Here is a 17,711-nt window from a genome sequence, read left to right as displayed (position 1 = left end):
AGTCAACAAATATGCTTAGTATAAATCCATTGTATGCACTACTCTGAAAGGTGTCAGCCAGAGAACAAATTAAATCAAAATACGAGAGATAGCAATCTCTCTCTTTATTAGGAGACTTCACTGGATGAATCCATTAAGTCATGCAATAAGTAACACAGAGTATGTTCACGTATTTCCCATCTTCTCTGCCTGTCAACCTCTTCTTGTTCCTAGGAAAGGACACTGAGCTCCAAATAATAATGTTGTCAGAACAGAAACTGACAAACGATAGATGGATCATAACAAAAAAACATGCCTAGAGCAAGGAAGTCTGACATCTGAGAGCTGGGATGTTTTCATTTTGGGTAGAAGCTCTGACCCACTATTTACACCCCTGTCCCAATCTCTCCCACATCTCTTTAAATGACTACTTTCCAGATGTTATCTGCATGGAGACTAGCCAGACTTATGGGCAGGATCCTGCTCAACTCTATGCCAAACTAGTGTTTTGGCCTCACTGGAAATGGGATTAGGTCTGAGACTTGCAAGAGGAAAAAAAACCTCCTTTCATGCCAGAAATGGTCATGCAGAATTTTTACAATGCTGTTTATTTTTTTGTTAGCACTACTGTAGAATATCAGGCTATTCAGTGCTAGCATAATAGCACTTAAGCAGACTGGTAGAATAGACTACACATGGCTGTAGCCCATAGTGAAACTGCATACAAATGAAGAGAGGCAGCCAGTTCACTTGCATCCCCAGCACAGTGCAGTTTTCCAGTTCTAACAAGTGTTTGTACAAGTCAAGGTCAATAACGCATTCTGCATGAGCTGTGCAAATGCTGTTTCCAACTCTGAAGAGAAGGTAAAAATTTAGGAAATTTTTAAGATTTATTACTGTTAAATACACAGTCTGATGTTATATTTGTGCACTGCCCATCACACTCAATAAAAACAGTTTCCAAAATGAAATTTGGAGGGTAAATGCAGTATTTTCCTTTGCCAGTGTACTTTTCTTCTCCCACTTACTTAACACAAAATAGGCAGAAATAAAATCTTTATAAGCCTTTCAGTATTTGAATGTATCACCACTTTAATTTCCTCTTAGTTTCTTCAAATACTCACTTCCATGACTTTAAAACTGTCCAAAATGAGACAATTTTACCTGTTTGTTTCTATAAGGAATCTTGTAGTAAAGACGGTAGCACACATATTTCTATAAATAATAAACATTTACAATATAATTCCATATGTTGGTGTAGACTCTAAAAAGCTGATCCTTTAGTTTTATGACTAAAGTATTCTTCTGTAGCTATTATATACATTATAAAGAAAAAAAAAAAAAGAATAAAAGCCTTCTAAAAAATCTCATAGATAAAACTGTACGAAGAATGGAAAAAGAACGTGAACAGTAGATGCTACGAGGTATCCTTTTAATGAAGACAGGTTAAAGGTGAGATTTCCACAGCTCCTTCACACTGGATATTGCTCCATGTTTTAAAGATCTGGAGCAAGACATATTTTTGTGGTCTGTTTCCGTTTCTGAAGCAGGCTTCAAAAATCTTAAAACAAAAAAACAAATAGTAATAAAAGGCTTAATGCACTGCAAATGAGAAATACCATGTTTTCAAAGTGGCATAACCGAGGCAACTCATCTTAAAGTCAATCTGTGCTTCATCCCACAAAGCAGCTGTGTATCGGAATAAAGTTAGGCGTAGATAACCTTTTAGTAATACAGTTATCAAGGGAAAAATAAATAAATAAATAAATAAAATAAAATAAATCTCATTTTTCAAATCATTTTGAATAGCACAACTTTTTTGCTTTCTGAAAGCACTTTTTGACCAGTCACTGCAATGTAGAACAAGGTGGGCATATATGGCATTCATGCTATCTGCATACAACTCTGTGATCTATGTTAGTAACCCTGTGAACACAATAAGCATGAAACTCAAGTGTGAACAAGACTGATTTTTGCAGCAATGACAATGATCTTACAACCCACTGAAGGGAACTGCTTTAGCACAAGGAGTTGGACTCAATGATCCCCAGAGGTCCCTTTCAACCCCCACGGTTCTGTGACTCTGCTACTGAGCAAAAATTATCTGAGCCCCTAACAGTTCTAGTAATGTGTTTTCTAGCCAGAAATGCCTTCATACCAAAGATAAAATAAATGGTTTATTATTTAAAAAATATGTATGTCCTTTTTCCCTATTTAAAATAATTTTCACAAAAGTAGCAAACTAAAGGGGAACAAGAAAGTGCCAACAGTCAGCCAAATCACCAACCAGAGAAATGTTTTCAGCTTTTAGTAAGAAACGCACACAGAAATGTTTTAGAACTTTTTAAATCAGCGTATGTTTCTAAACTTCTATCCGGAAAGCCTGCATGCCCACCTGCCTGAGCTGCAGGCATTGCCCCTTCAACGAGGTGGTGTTCCTGGGGTGCTACGGGAAGCGCAGTCAGCCATCACGCTGCACCCATGGAATGCAGAGCAGCAGTGCTACGCGACAGTTTTCAAGTTTCGAGCCAATATTTTTCACCACTCCCAGATGACATGAGGAACATAAACACAGCCTTGTGAACCGTCACACGCACCAGGGCTACAGCCAAAGCGGGCAAAAAACAAGCACAGAGGGGCATTGGTTGTCCTTTTTTAAGCACAAGGGATGTGCTCGCATTCAGCAGGCAAGCTCGAGCCTGTGTTATCCAAAGTTCTCACTCTAAAAGTAGTCTGCAATCGCATACCAGACTGTTACAAAACCAAACCAAAACACCTCTCTGTCTGCGGAGATCTCAGTGTGTACAGGCATAACCAGGGCTATACAGCTGACTGCAGGGCTGCACTCTCCTGGGCCAGAGCAGCCCCTCAATAACACATCTGCAGCAGCGGTGTGAGGATCAGGGAACAGTCATCGCCCTGGAAGGACATTTAGTGCCTGCCTCAAACTGGGCCGTGCACCAGCACTGCGTGCTGCAAATCGAGTATGTCTATGTTAGCAACCAGATCGGCCCAACAGAAACAAACGGCGCAATACAAGTGTGTGAGACTTTGTATCAATGCTAAATGCATTTTGTAGGGTTTTACTTCAGGCTAGCACTGGTCTAGTCCCACGGATGGAATTTCCAACAGTGACTCAAGACTAGCACATCTTCCAGTTTAGATTCATCCTAAAGGAATCCAGCTGGCCCACCATGAGGTATATGGAGATGGACAGTAAGTGGGAACAACTGGGAGACTGGCGTCAAAGAACCCTCCTGATAGGAACCACAACCCTAATATAAATGCACAGCCACACCCATCAGCATCTGGGAGAATGAAGGGAAAGAACTCAGTGTGCAGCGCTTGAGAGGCTCTTTTGGTGTCAGGAAATCTGCACAATAACTTCAGCAGCTCAGCTCCTCTGTTCTACATGCTAAATTTACATTGAAACTGTTCTAATGCAAGCATCCAATGCTGGTACATTGGGATTTGCCTTATACCAAGTTTATCAAGAAAATCACAGCAAGACAAAGCTATTTGTTACAAAAAGAAGTGATCTGCATCTCCCTGATTTACACTTACATAAGCATCAAAAAATGATGACCGAAAACCATCATTTTCCATGCTGATGGTATACCTACGTAATTCAGCTGGCAATTCAGACTGTGTTTTTGCCATCACCTGATGCTATGGAAAGAAACAAAATTCTCTCAGATTAATTTTTCACCTTCCCACACCTTTCCTCTATTCCACGCTGTAGGAATGTCTTGCAACAGCACAGTCTACTCAAAAGACAAACAAAAAGCAAATAGGCCAACTAGACCAGCCGCTCAACATCCAGAGACAAAAGTATTCAATTCAGTGCCGCCCTTTCAGAGCCCCACTGATGCTGCTCACTGGCCTTATACCACTCCTGGCCCTGCTGAGCAGCCCTCACTGCTACAAGCACGCTTCCTCCCAGCACAGAGCTCTGCGTGTGCACAAGAGTTGCAAAAAGCAAAATGCTGCAGCCAGATTGTCCCTCCTTCTACAACACATTGAGCAAATAGGTCCACCCTCTGCAGCTTTATAGTGATCACACACAGTTCTTCAGAATTTAGGACTTCTTTTCTTGGATGATAGCAGGGCATTGCGGGCTGTGCAAGAAAAGTGAGGAGAGGTCCCCTGCTCAGAGCCTGGACACCAAGACAGAACACTGATTCTTGGCAGAAACCAAACTGCCTCTATTACATTATTTTGTCAAGGCTCTGCTTTCTAATCCTAGAATACTAACATTCCTCCTCAGCATTCGGAGAGGCCAGCCTGAAAGTTATGCACCACAGTTAGCAAGTGGAGCATCTGCATCAAAAAATCGCTCAGGCACGTATTTCAGGTGACACACATTTCTGGGAGTTCCAACAACAAATTTATCTCCTGAGAAGCAGCATCTGCATTGCATCAGTACTGGTGGGCAGCAAGGCCTCAGTGGTCACACTCATTTCTCTCTGCTTTAGCACAAAGCAGACCAGAAGTGGCCTAAGCACTGGCACAACTCAGAGCTGTGGGCAGGCAACGCCTGCACCTGTTGCCTGGGGACTCCTGCAGGATCCTGACCTGGGGCTGCCCCTGGGGGATGTCTGCCACATTCACTGCTAAGACCGATGCCCACCTGATGGCACTCATTGGGCTCTCATCCAATTCATTCTGCCTCTTTTGCAAAAGGAGAGGTTAAACAAGTTACGGGCTGTTAATTTCATCCTCAAAAACTCCACCAAAAGTTATATAATCCCTTTCACAATAGCGTGCTAAAAATAAGAGCTGTTCAGCCAAATGCCAGTGCAATTTTTTATGGGACCTGTGACTCCAATTCTGCAAGACCTACAAGAGCGCTTATTTCCTTAGCTCTTGCAGAAAGTCAAGCGCAGTATGATGATAACTGTGATCTGCAGGATGAAAAAGTGGCTGTACATACACCCTCCCATATATTTCCAACTTCTGACTTAGAGCAATGCTGGATTAGATCCTTCAGGGGGTTTCAAAATCGCAAGCCATCATTAACCCAAAGCAAAGACAGGTCCAAAGGGGCACAGCACGCACGCACACTCCCGGCCCTGCAGGTACCTGGGACAGCCAAAGGAGCCGCCTCTCGGGGAGCTGTGCGCGGAGCCGCCCCGCGGGAGGGCAGCTCCCGCCGCCGCCGCCGCCGCCGCCGCGAGGGGACGCGCAGGGACGCGCTGTCAGCTCCCGGGGCCCTGCGCCCTGCCCTACCGCCGGGACACGGAGAGGAGGGGAGGAGGGAAGCGAGCGGCCGCAGCCGGCTGTCCCGTACCTGCGGTGAGGCGAGGAAAGGTCCGCAGCGCGCTCCGTCCTGCCGGCTATAGGTCCAAAGGCGGGGTTGAGCGGGGTCGTGGTCCTCGCCCGCTGGCGGTGGTGCGAAGCCCTCTCTCGCTGCAGATGCCCATATGCGCCCGGTGGGAGAGCGCGGTACCGGGAGAGAGCGAGGCGGCTCGACCGCGTCCCGGCTGCAGAGGGGAGCTCGGCACTGACTCGTCTCAGCCGCTGCCCGAGAAGAGGATCAAGCCCCAGCTTTCGATTGGCTCCGGTGGCCAAACAGCTCGCACCAGCCTCCTGCCCGCCCGCCGCCCGCCTCCCCGCGCCGCAGCCGCACACGCTCCGCTCTCGCCGTTCCTCTCCCGCTGGCAGGCGCAGCCCCGGCCCTTCTCACCCCCTTCGCCCCAACAGGACGCCCGGTCTCGGGGCAAGGACGTTCTCGCGTCCCGGGTCCGATGGAAAACATTCGTTCCCCTCACATCTCCCTCCGTTGGCTGAAGGACCTGAAGCTTTAAGCGTTTGTGACACTCTGTGTCACGCTCGATATTCAGCCACGTTTGTTCTTAGAACGTTTTCTCAAATATCCCCGGCCAGTCAAATTAAAAGCATGCAGAGCCTGATCACCTGAGGGCTGAATCGAAGGTGGGACAAAGCATTCTTTGCCTCAGTTCAGTTTGCTTTTCTTACGCTGTTTAGGTTCCTAGCCCTTTCTTGGTTAAATCCACATCAACTCACGGCGTGCACAGCAAATAGAACCAGGATGCTCAGCCTCCTCTTCCCACATCTACAGTTATTAAATCACAGCAACTCTGACTGTCATTTCTTGGTGCATCTGTGCTGCTTGTGTTCCGTTTGCTTGGGCTGACTTCAGTAGACTCAAAGAAAGGAGTTTCTCTCCCACAGACATGCTGCTGTGTGAAGCCAAATCTCAGACCTGTCTTCTGGGGGAAACAGCAGTCCCTTGGCTACAGTGTGACCCTCTGTTTAAACAAGAATATGGTTCAGCAGGATAAATGGGCCCTTTGGGTTTTCTCAGCACAGGAAGATGTTGTAATCTTTCCAGTAAACATGTTGGCAAAATTGCTTATTAAAAAATCAGGGAGAACAAAATGATCAGTTATAACAGATGAGCTGGTAATTAATGTAATGACCTGCATCTGAGAGGCACTGTTAAGTAGTGTTGGTATATCAGGTGCCCTCAGAAGTCAGCATTTATCCAAATTTGGTGCTGTGGCATTTGAAACACAGAGGATGGAGTTGCTGAGATACTTCTACATCACAGCATACATATGGTTTTAAATGGTAACTTCCACAACATTTCAAGTTGATTCTGTGGGTTTGGGATATTTTTTTTGGTTGCGTGCTTTGGGGTGTTTTTTCTTCCCTTTATCCATAAGGTTGGATGTTATTTCTCCCTCTCTAGAAAGAGTGCGTGTTTTTGTCTCTTTGGGGCATGCAGATCTAGTTAGCGAAATGGTTTTGTTTATTTTTTTTTTTTTCAGGCAAAAGTCAGGAAAATAGAACAGAAATATTGAGAAATGTATGAAAACAAAGATATGTAGAAACATCCGTATTTGGGGTATAGTCATTCCTTATGTTACCAGCTTTGGTAGTGGAAATGTTCCTCAGTGAATTCAGTGGATCTATACCTCTGAAACATGAGAGTAACAACAACAAAACAAATAAATAAATGTTTATTTATTACTATAATAATGCTTCCTTCACATATTTCCTATTTATTTTTTTCCTGAGATAAATGAAACCTCTGGCTTAGAGACCACATACCTACCCATGGCCCAGCAGGCTCAGCACCAACTGCCACCGCAGCTCCCTGATCCCACCAACACCTCCTCAGCAGGCGTGTTTCTTCCTGCATCTTCCCAACCCATTCTCCTGGCTTATTTTCCATCAGAATTTCCTGAGTCAAAAAGTGATACCTACTTTCATGCAATCTCTTTTCTTGGAAGAGTGTTATATGTCTTCATACGGCATTATGCTTCCAGAATTGCCATTTCCCATCACCCATTCTCAACATTGTGTTTGTCTCCTTCTTTTTCATTTCAGATTCCTTTGCAGCACTGATTAGGTTTCCCTCCAGTCTTGTTCAATTTAATAGCTTTTAACCTGTCTGTTTTATTTATGTCTGGTTAAGTGCTTATTTAATCTTTTCCTTTATAACTATAATGACCTTCCACAGGTTACTATAATCCTAGAAGGTATGTGGGGAATTTAAAGATTTAAAAGTCGTTTGACTTCATAAATAATTTTTATTTTCTCATTATGTGCTTTATTTCTAAAACAGGGATTTTTCTAATACAATCAGTGTTTGTTTCTCACAAATATTCCTTCTGCATATCTTGTAGTAGGGCTCGGTGAGAAATTCTGGTTCCAAAACAGCTTTATTTATTTATTTATTTTTTAATATACATACAACTTTGTTAATGGGAATTACAAGAGGTGTTGATCTGTCATCAGAAATATATGATACATTTGTTCTCTGCCATGATTTTATGCTGTAAGAAGTATTTTAGTTTATGTGCAAGTTTGATTTTTAAAAGCGTTGGTATTACTGCATCTTTCCTAAAGCCTGATGTTGGTTGCATTCCCTGCATTCCCAAGCTTTTAACAGCCCCTGACAATTACAGATGCTGTTGTAGCATATACTTATTTTTATTCTATGTATTTCTGGACGGTCTTTCCTTCTGATATGGCCATTCTTCAGGCATGGTTATTGTCCATATCTTTGGTCTCACGTTGAGACAAAACACAAGCAACCAGTGCCCATCTCCTTCACAGCAAGGACTACACCTCTATCACCACCGTGATAGAAACACTGTTCTGCTTTGCAGCCCTGAGCACTGTGATCTGTGACCATGTCTGGCCAGGGCACCTGGAGAAACAGTAGCAGTGTCCCAGGGTCACAGAAGCCCTGGGAAGTAGAGCAGCTCATCACATGCCAACCTCCTCCTGTTCCCACGTAAGATTCATGGTTTCTTGAGATGGAAAAGAACCTTGAGTGCTCTGTTAGTGTCATTACACCCATTTCCCCTGCTTGTGGATTGGCACACCTGTGCTGACTAGATAACCTTGTTATATGCTAGTGGTTCAGCACATGCCATCCTCTCTCAGGTCCCATAGTCAAGCACTGTAGGCAGGAACTGGGAGGTCAGGATCCTCGGCAGCCTGACGTTGGCAGGTTCCTGATTTGAGCACAGAGGGTAGCCTTGTTAACTGCTTTCATTGCCTTGTGTCTCATTTGGTTATATGCTATACCTCCTTCTTGACTAACCTGTTTTATCTCTCTGTAGACTTAGTTCATCTTTGTCTAAGACTTTACCTTTCACTGTGACCGCTTTCATTTCCTGATCACCCTTCTGATTTGCTCTTTGGTTTGGGGTAGCCCTGATTTCTCCATTTTCCTGAGTACACTTTCCAGACCAGCCTTGGGCTGGTCTGTCCTTGGTGACTGACTCCTGATCATGAGTTTCCTTAGGCTCAGCAACTGGTCCCACCCAGATACAGTCACTATGTAGAAGTATTCCCACTTGTGGCTCCTTAACAGCACCCACTTATAACCACCTTACTAAATGGGAATGATATTGCATGATATCACAGTGCTGACGCAGAGAGTTTGGCTCATATCTTATCTGCATGATAATTCAGCACCTCTGTAAGAGACTGTAGCAGTGGTATTGGGTAAAGGTTTAGGAGAATCTATGAGAGCACATGAGAATGTCATGTCCCCTTAGGATAAATCACTCTTGTCAAGATCTTCAACAGCTCATACTGTTTTCATAGACAATTAGGCACCTAAATGCCTTTGGACATAGTGCACCTGTTTTTTAATTTGGAGCTCTTTCTGACATTGTGGATTCAAGCCAGGAAAGCACTCTAAGCAGCAGTCATTTGGATTTTTGTTTTTAATTTTTTTGGTCAGTACTTTATCTCAGTTGTGAAAAACAACTCTAAAATACATCTCTAGCTGAGTCAGCAGAGTATCCTATCACTGGACATGATTAAATACTTTACCCAACCACCAGTAATGAAATTCCTTAAAGTGAATAAAACAATTTCTGTAAAAAATGCCTTATTTGTATTTTACAGAAAACATGAATGAAACTTCCACAGTCTAGCGTGATTCCAGCTTCAAACAAAAATTACTCTGTGTACTCCTTGGGAGGAAAAGAAAGAGCTAACACATTTCACTACCTTTATCTTCTTCCCCTTCATTCCCAGCAGAATTTAATTGGAGTCAAGTTCCATCCAGTTGCACAGAGCCCACCTCTGTACTTGTGCTTTGTGTAGCACATCTCTGGCTATTTTTTAGAGGCTCACACATTCAGCTTACCTAATAATAATAATAATTTTCAGAGTCCAACAGAGGCCTGAAATAAATAAAATTGTCCTTGACCAGAACGTTTTCCAGCATGGGGGTGATTTCCACTTACCCCAGAGAAGGCTTAATGATACAAACTGCCAAATTGTTTTTGGGAAGATCAGGAAAAGGAGTAACAAGTGAGTGCTCAGCGGAAGCAGTGATCTTATATGTCTGAGCATTGTTATAATTTCTGTCTCACAATCTAAGACCTAGACCAGGATTTTTGCTCAGATGTACTTTCAGAGTTATCCCTTATCTCCAGACTAACCTTAGACGCTCATTATTTAACCTGTTTTGATGATGCTCTTTCTGTTTAAGAGAAGATGATCCTGCCTTAATCCAAGAGGAGGTGAATGAGGGAGGGGATTTATTTACTCCATCTCTGTTTTCTCTAATTGGACAGAGAGAACATCAGGCCAGGGAGGAGAGACGAGCGGCACATTGCAGAAATCCATTTGGGATGAGTTCTCCTCCTTCTTCACTGTCATAAGAGGCTGTGGGGACATCTGGATCTCTAGGGAACATCACTAAATAGGACCAGATAACCTCAAAATATTAGAGCCAGACCAGCTCTGTCATGTATGATTCTCTTGCTTTATAACGACTAATAAAGGCAGTATGTGTGGAACGAGGAAAGCAGCCAATATAGCTTCTTCCAAGAACTGTGAGTAATTAACTGGGTCCCTGCTTAATTTCTTTCATGAAAATGTGTTGAGTGAAATTCTTACGAGTGGTGCTCTTTTTGTGACGTCTCTCTCTACTCCTAAACAGAACAAGTTCATGCAATTAGAAAGGAAGGAAAAGTAAATTATGAGGGTTAAAAATCTTGGGGATGTTTTTTTCTACAGTTGCATCAGCTTACATTTCCTTGTTACTCCTTAGTTCTTAATATCCTAGTGGTTTTCCTCACAAAACTTGTTCTATAATCCAGGTATATATGCATATACTGAATCCTTGTATAACATGCTGCAGTGTCTTGCTTTAGTCTGAGGTGTTTCAGTTTTCCGGTGTTTCAGAGGAAACATTCTGTAAAATTTCCCTAAGATGGAAAAATAACTATTAGTTGCACTATGTTCCAAAGGAGGAAAATTTCACCCAAGGTGCCATGCTGTTCTTCTTTGTGAATCTTCCATCGTAGCAAGAAAGAAGTAAAGACAGCTGTTATCCCAACCTGCTACATCACTGTTGTACCTCAATTTAGAAAGCTCAAGTTCTTTCACACTGTGGCTTTCCTGTTACTGCTCTGGAGGAAGCCCGTAGCTATCAACCACTGAGAGCATGCCTCCTTCAAACAATGAACATTTCTTTTTTGCTACTAGAAAGTTTTCAGGCTGTGAGAGATATTTGAGTTGCACAAAGCAAACAAAGCTTCCCCCTCTTGCACCAAAAGCAGCAAAGGATCCTCCAAACAAACAAATTAAGTGATGGATTGCTCATTCTGACAGCAGGGCAGATTTTAAGTGACAAGAATTCCATGAGGGATATATTCAGTACGGAGTACATGTGACAGCAATTTAATATGTACAGCACACAAGGGAAAAGTATATTAATATCACATGGTGAAATTGCATTAGATATTTTAATTAAACTGAAATTTATATTCTCACTTTGATAGTGAATGATAGTGGATGTTTTGGGAAGTACACAAGTATTTTGCTGAAATCATTGGTTTAAACAACAGGATAATAACTTCTTTCAATATTTCAAACATATTATGAACACATCAGCTAAGAATTATGAAGAAATAATATTAAGCTGCTACTGGATGAAGTAATGAAGTGACAGAGCACAGAGTATCCTATAGTACAACATTTGCCAGATATTGTTGTCCCTGAAATTCCAGTCTTTAGGATGCCCCTTGAACATAATGTCCAGTCTACATCCTCTTGCACTATTTTTTTAAATAAACTTTTTTTTTTTTTTTTTTTTTTCATAATTCTAAGAAATAAATAGATGTGATCAGTGCCCAGGAAAACAAAATGACAACAAAATCTGTATCTCTGTGAAAACATTCACACATATTGCATGAAGTAGAAAGTGACCAAGATTTGGCCAAAACAAGTGGAATCTATGATTTGTTGGGAATCTAGGAATATTTCTGCCTTGGTTGTTGTTTTTTTTTTTTCCTAGTGAAATGTACCAGTTTGACACCAACTTGTTTTTATTGCGTAATTTGACTCTGTGGATTGAGTTATTTTTGCCAAGTTTTGTCAATCTGCCTGGCCTGCTTTGTACAATTTATACACAGTTAGTTAATACATCATTCATCAACTCCATGTAAATTATGGTATTTTTTTTCCTTCTTTCTGCTTGTAACGTCATATAATATTGTCTGCCCAATTCTAACTAAAATACCCAGCTAAAGTTTGAGATATTTGTGTATTAAATATAGCACTTTGTTTCTTTATCCTTCCATTTCTTTTTTTTTTTCTTAATGACTAGTTTTCAGTTAATAGCACATCATCTTTGTTAGATGTGTGTTTATTTTAAATAACAAATAATATTGAATACTGAGTGCTATACAAATAAAATAACTTATTTTCTGTATATTGAAAGTATTTACACAGAGTGACTTATAAGTTTCTTCTTCTTGAAGAGGCTAGAAATTTATTGAATTTGAGCTGATTACATATGTATTTTTCTACAAAGGTACATATAAGGTTCAAACTGACACCTGAGCAGAGCTCTCAAAGCAGATGTCTCAAGAGCAAATTTTCATCTGAAAACCTCTGTCATTTTTTGTGTCCTGATAGAGAAATCCACCTGTAATTAAATTACAGGTTTAAATTGAATTAAAGCAATTATTTTTAAGAGCAAAGCATTCTGTCTTCCCACTAAATGCAAGAAATCCGAATTGAGTGTAGGAACAGCAAGAGCCTGGTGAGAGGCTCTAGTTCTTCTGTTCATTTCTCCACGCTTACATAACTGACATTGTGCCTCAGAGGAGTCTGAGCTGCATCCACTCTCAAAGAGCAACTATATATTCATATATATGTTTCTTTGAGTATTGGAATAGAGTGCTCAGAGGAAGATTATCCATCCTTGGAAATCTTGAAAAGCCACCTAGACATGGTTGTGTGCAGCGTGCTCTGGGTGGCCTTCCTTGAACAGGGGTTGGATCAGAGAGCCTCCAGAATTCCTCACCTACCTTAATGGTTCATTGACTTGGATTTTATGAATACACGAGCAAAGTATTTAGGAAGTTCCTCAGTGATGGAGTGGAATTATTGACAAAGTGCTGAACATCAGAAAGTGGAGTGTTCCAGGTAGATGTATTTAACAGACAGCAAATAATTTATGGATAACAAGATGTTATACTGATTGACATAAAAGCGTAATGAATGTGCATTCCTAAGTGCAAATGCATTTTTGTATAACTCATTTTATGCATTATTGATATCTTTTAATTCATGTTAAATTTTACAAAGACAAGAAGGGAATCAACCATAAAATATATATATATAAATCAATGTGTGCAGTGTAATAACATTATTTTTGCAGGTGTTATGAATGCTTGACAATGCAATAGGAAAAGTAACATCCTTTCTATAAGGGGCTGAAATATGGTTTTTTTACAACCAGGTATTTGTAAGGCCTTCAACTCCAAAATAGTTGAGCATCTTCAACAAGATAAAGTGACATTATTGATGAATATATATACCTCTCTTTTTATAGTCACACTATATAGGATCTGATAATTAATACATCTAAATAAGACAATAAGCCTGGGTCAAAATAGTGAAAAATCTGCATGATAAAGAAGATAAGACTACTAAAATTATACTAGAATCAGGAAGACAAGACCCTCATAAACAAGACCCCGTTGAGGACCGTTCTAGCCCTCAATCTATCTTTCCTTTCCCCCACCCCACCCCTGTCCCCCCCACCTATCACTCTCCGCACTGTGTTTACCTAGATCTACCTTGAGTCATCATCTTGTTGAGAATGGATGTTAGTGATGGACTGGGATTAAATTAATACAAGTTAATATTAATTACTTATATTAATCCAAGTTAGAGAACTACAAATAAAAATAATAACACCAAAAAAGACAAATTTCTGAATATTCAAGCATATCTTCAGGTTTTTCTTTCAATACCACCTCTGTCTCCTTAAATGTTGCATTAAGGCAGCATTAACTATTCTCTCTAAGTCCCAGTAGCCATTAGGAAATTCAGAAGGCAGGTTTTTGGGCTTAGTGTTTGGAGATGCGAGTTACAAATACGGCAGTTCCTAAGGAATATAATGAATGTATTTATTTAAGTAATGAAGTTCTACATACATGAAACACTCCATTCAGTGGCTAAATGTATTGGGTAATTTCATAGTGCAGCTACAGCAAGGTGACTTGCATATATGTCTCCTAATTTTTCCAAACAATACTGTTTTATAAACCTCAGGAGTGTTGAAAATGAATGTTTTGGAACTGGAGAAAGCTGTGGTGATAGAAGGTTCTGACAATTAAAAACTTAAAGAGGAGACAGAGGAGAAATAGGCAAAAAGTTCAACCTAGTATCAGGAAAAATGGCATGATAAATTGAAGAGGTCATTGTAAATGCTGGTGTGTCATGCTGTTTTCCTCTATATTTTCATTGTATTGGTGCAAAGTACTTGAAAAGTATTTTTAAGACTTTATATAATTTCAATCTGGCTAACATACTTTCTAATATACTTTTCCAGTTAAGCAATTAAATTTTATCCAAGCCAACTTCAGTGAACGCTAAACTTCCATCTACATATACCCCTATTTGTGTTGGATATGCTAGACCATTGAAATGCTCAGCATAAGCAATACCATGTAAGTATTGCAACTGCATGATGAGATGCATAAATAAAGCATTATATTTACAGTAAGTTTTTAGCTGAAAATTAAATTTAAAAAATAGTCCAGTACCTTAAAATATTGACCAAATCTGATTTGTCAATCAAACTTATGATTTGTAGGTGGATATCAAATGCATCTCAAATGAAAGAGTACTGGATCTTGTTATGCCTTTGTCTGCTGGATTAAAGAGTTCTCAAAGCATTCCTGAAGCAGTTTCCTGAATTCTTTCCAATTTTTCAAAATCCTTTTGAAGGTGTGGATACTGGGACTGGACAAAATATTCCAGCTGACAGTTGTGTTTTATTACCTTGAAATAAGGATTAACTAACTTGTAAGTCAAAACTACGTAACTTAGTGTAGCGACATTTCACCCTTAGTGACCTATGTTTTAATTTTTGTTTAGTCAGCAATGGAAATTGTTTTGCTAATCTTATCCTAACCCCGTCTGACGTTTTTCCGTATCAAAAAAATACCACTTGCATTGGCATAATTTTCTTTCTCAACTAAGGACAGGCCCAGCACTTGTACGGCTGAATAATGGATTAGAACAGCAAGGACGCAAGTGTGAGGCAAACTGACAAGAGTTGTGTCTGCCTCTGGCACACACTATCAGCTCCTGTGCTCCCAGACACAAACATGTCCTGAACAAATGCTGTGTTTACATGAGTCACAGCAGCTCACTTCTCTCTGTTCTGACCTCAGGCACTAGCAGCACAGAGCCTAGCAGGATACTTTCCACCCTTTGCTTAGTGGTCCTGCTTGAATAAAATGGAGAAGGAAACAATTTTCTTTACAGCCCTTAGAATAAAATGATATTTCACAGCTGCAAATTTATATAACAACTTGAAGTTCACAAGCTGAGCAACAGGAAGTAACCCAATTCTAAAACCACTTTTGCAGTATAGAATATTGCCAAACAGTACACAGTAGAGAGAGCAAGATGTTTATAAATGCTTTTTCTTCAATGAGTTAAAAAAAAATCTGATCACATACAAAGTACGTAGGCAGCGATGTCTTCCAGGCTATGAAGAGACTGAAGGGTACATCATGAAGGAAAGAGAAACAAAGAAACCTGACATTGCAGTAAATGTAGTTCAGGCAAATTAGTATAGGGTAGTTGTATTTATAGGGAGTTTTAGATAGACTTCTACATAAGCATATACAAATTATGTTCCTTTTTAACAGCTTTTTAGTTAATGTAAAAGCCTCTCTTTCACCAACTACTAAAGCTAAGAATTAGCCATTAGCATTCCTGTGATGTAACACTAATGAAATTACAAAAATTAGTTCAAGTTAGTCATCCAGGACTCATTTTATGATTGGCAGTGAGAAAATACCACTACAGACTCATCTGTGCCATAGCCTTATATGTCTCCAGAAGAAATCACTTGCCCTACAAAAGTTTTCTCTCTCCATTTAGTATCAAAAAAGCTAGGGAAGCCATTTCTAAAACTTAGGTGTCAAGTAGAAAACTGAGGTTAAGGAGTTGTAATGGATCCCCCCCCATGTATTCAGATTAGAAAAGTATGGATATCATTGGCTACACACAAACTGTTTAATCAAAGGAACAATTGATTATCAACCCCTTTGTGGTACATAATTTCTCAGTTTTGTGAGCTGAGAAATTGTTAGAAGTCCCGTATGGGAACTGATATCTGCATTTATTGTAAGAGGTTCTGAAATAAATACCTGATTTTTTATAAGATGTAATACTAAATCAATATTCTAAAAAAGACATGAAGGAGTAATTAGGATACTTATTAACGTGCTGTCAGAGAAGGTTAAATAAACTATTTCCTTTTTGTGTTAAAAGAATACCACAGCATGTAGGATAGTCTAGTCAAACTTGTATGATAAGCCAGCTCCATCCATTTTACATCTTCAGTAGTACTGAAGAGTTCATGCCCTTTCATAGCAGGAAACTTGCATCTCACCTAAATACCCTGGAGATTCTGGCATGGCACTCTTGATGTGAAGAAAATAAAAGAATTAGTCTAAATCAAGGCTGATGGCAGGCCTGGTTGTTTTGCCAGAATACAACAGTGGAAGAGAAGTGGGAAAGAACAATGCCAGAAGTCCAGCCTGGACTTTTCCATCACTATTTCATTGAAGAAACAGCTGGTATGTTGAAAGTTGTCACCGTTCTGGTCTGGAAGCAGCATTACCAGGCCCATTTTCCCTGTCCTCCTAGGAGGAGGAGTAGCAGATCTGAACATCTAATGCTTTTCCTCAGCTCTTCATTCCACATATGTTACTTTCTAATCTACCTCTTCTGACCATGACAGGAATGGCCTGGCTCTCACCCATGGGAGGCAAAACTCAGGTTTGCTTGCACAATCAAGACTTCATGAGTTATCTCTGATCATTAAATCTCGATATCCTTCAACTGTGTAGACACAACATGGAGAGCCAAGCATTTGGCACGAAGAACTGCGTAGAAGAGGTTGAAATACTCTCGCATGTAAAAATATTGTTTTGATTTCAAATTGATGTAGTCTACACTGAGGCTGCAATGCTTCTTGCAGTCCAGGAGCACTGTAATTTCCACTAATCATTTTTAAAATCCCCAGTGAAATGATGTTTTGAATCAAAAGATCAATTGGTATAATGTAAATTTATCATTTCTTGCTTTGCTATAAATGGCAATTTCATTGCTTTCATTCAAAACAAAAATGAAAAAAAAAAAAAAGATGTTTAAAATGTTCCTTTACGTATTTTGTTTCAAAGTTTTTATTTCCTCCTAAATCTGTTTAAAACTTCCTGGAGAAAATACAAGATTGTTCTTCAAGCAGAAACATTCCTCAACAACATTTTACTTTAAAAAGTTCTTGATGAGATGTATTTGGACTTCTGACCAGCTATTGCCTTAAATCATTTCATCACTAAGCACAGTAAAAAGAAGTCTCAGTTGGTGGAAAAAAAAAAAAACAAAAATATTAAAACAGCCTCATCTGGGAGAGTACTAGTGGTAGCAGAGAACTTCAAGACATTCATTTGGTTAAGAAGATCTTCCAAGATTGTGAAGTAGAAATGCTTCCTACTGCAGAAGAAATAATGGTAAAAATGAACTTTAATTCAGATTGAGGGAAGAGTATGAATGAATTGCTTCCATAAGCAATTCAGGTAGATAAGGATTTTCAGAATTGCAATTGTAACAGGTCAGTGAACTGATCAGTATGGATCATAAAGCAACTTTGGGCTTTCAGGGATTTTAAGGGCTTCATACACAGAACTGTA

The 17,711-nt window shown here is 40.1% G+C and overlaps 1 protein-coding gene across 1 annotated transcript in view; it reads right to left on the bottom strand.

Annotated features, from left to right (window-relative positions):
• GREM2 (gremlin 2, DAN family BMP antagonist) overlaps positions 1–6,579 on the bottom strand; it is a 43,324-nt gene extending 36,745 nt beyond the window's left edge. The window contains exon 1 of the mRNA XM_015857766.2: positions 5,270–6,579. The gene's annotated coding sequence lies outside the window, so the exon portion shown is untranslated. The remainder of the gene's footprint in view (positions 1–5,269) is intronic.
• Positions 6,580–17,711: the final 11,132 nt, after the last annotated feature.

This window comes from Coturnix japonica, chromosome 3 (assembly GCF_001577835.2).
Source record: "Coturnix japonica isolate 7356 chromosome 3, Coturnix japonica 2.1, whole genome shotgun sequence".
Taxonomy (NCBI): domain Eukaryota; kingdom Metazoa; phylum Chordata; class Aves; order Galliformes; family Phasianidae; genus Coturnix; species Coturnix japonica.
Note: the sequence above shows the minus strand (reverse complement) of the source record. Positions and strands in the feature narration are given on the sequence as shown.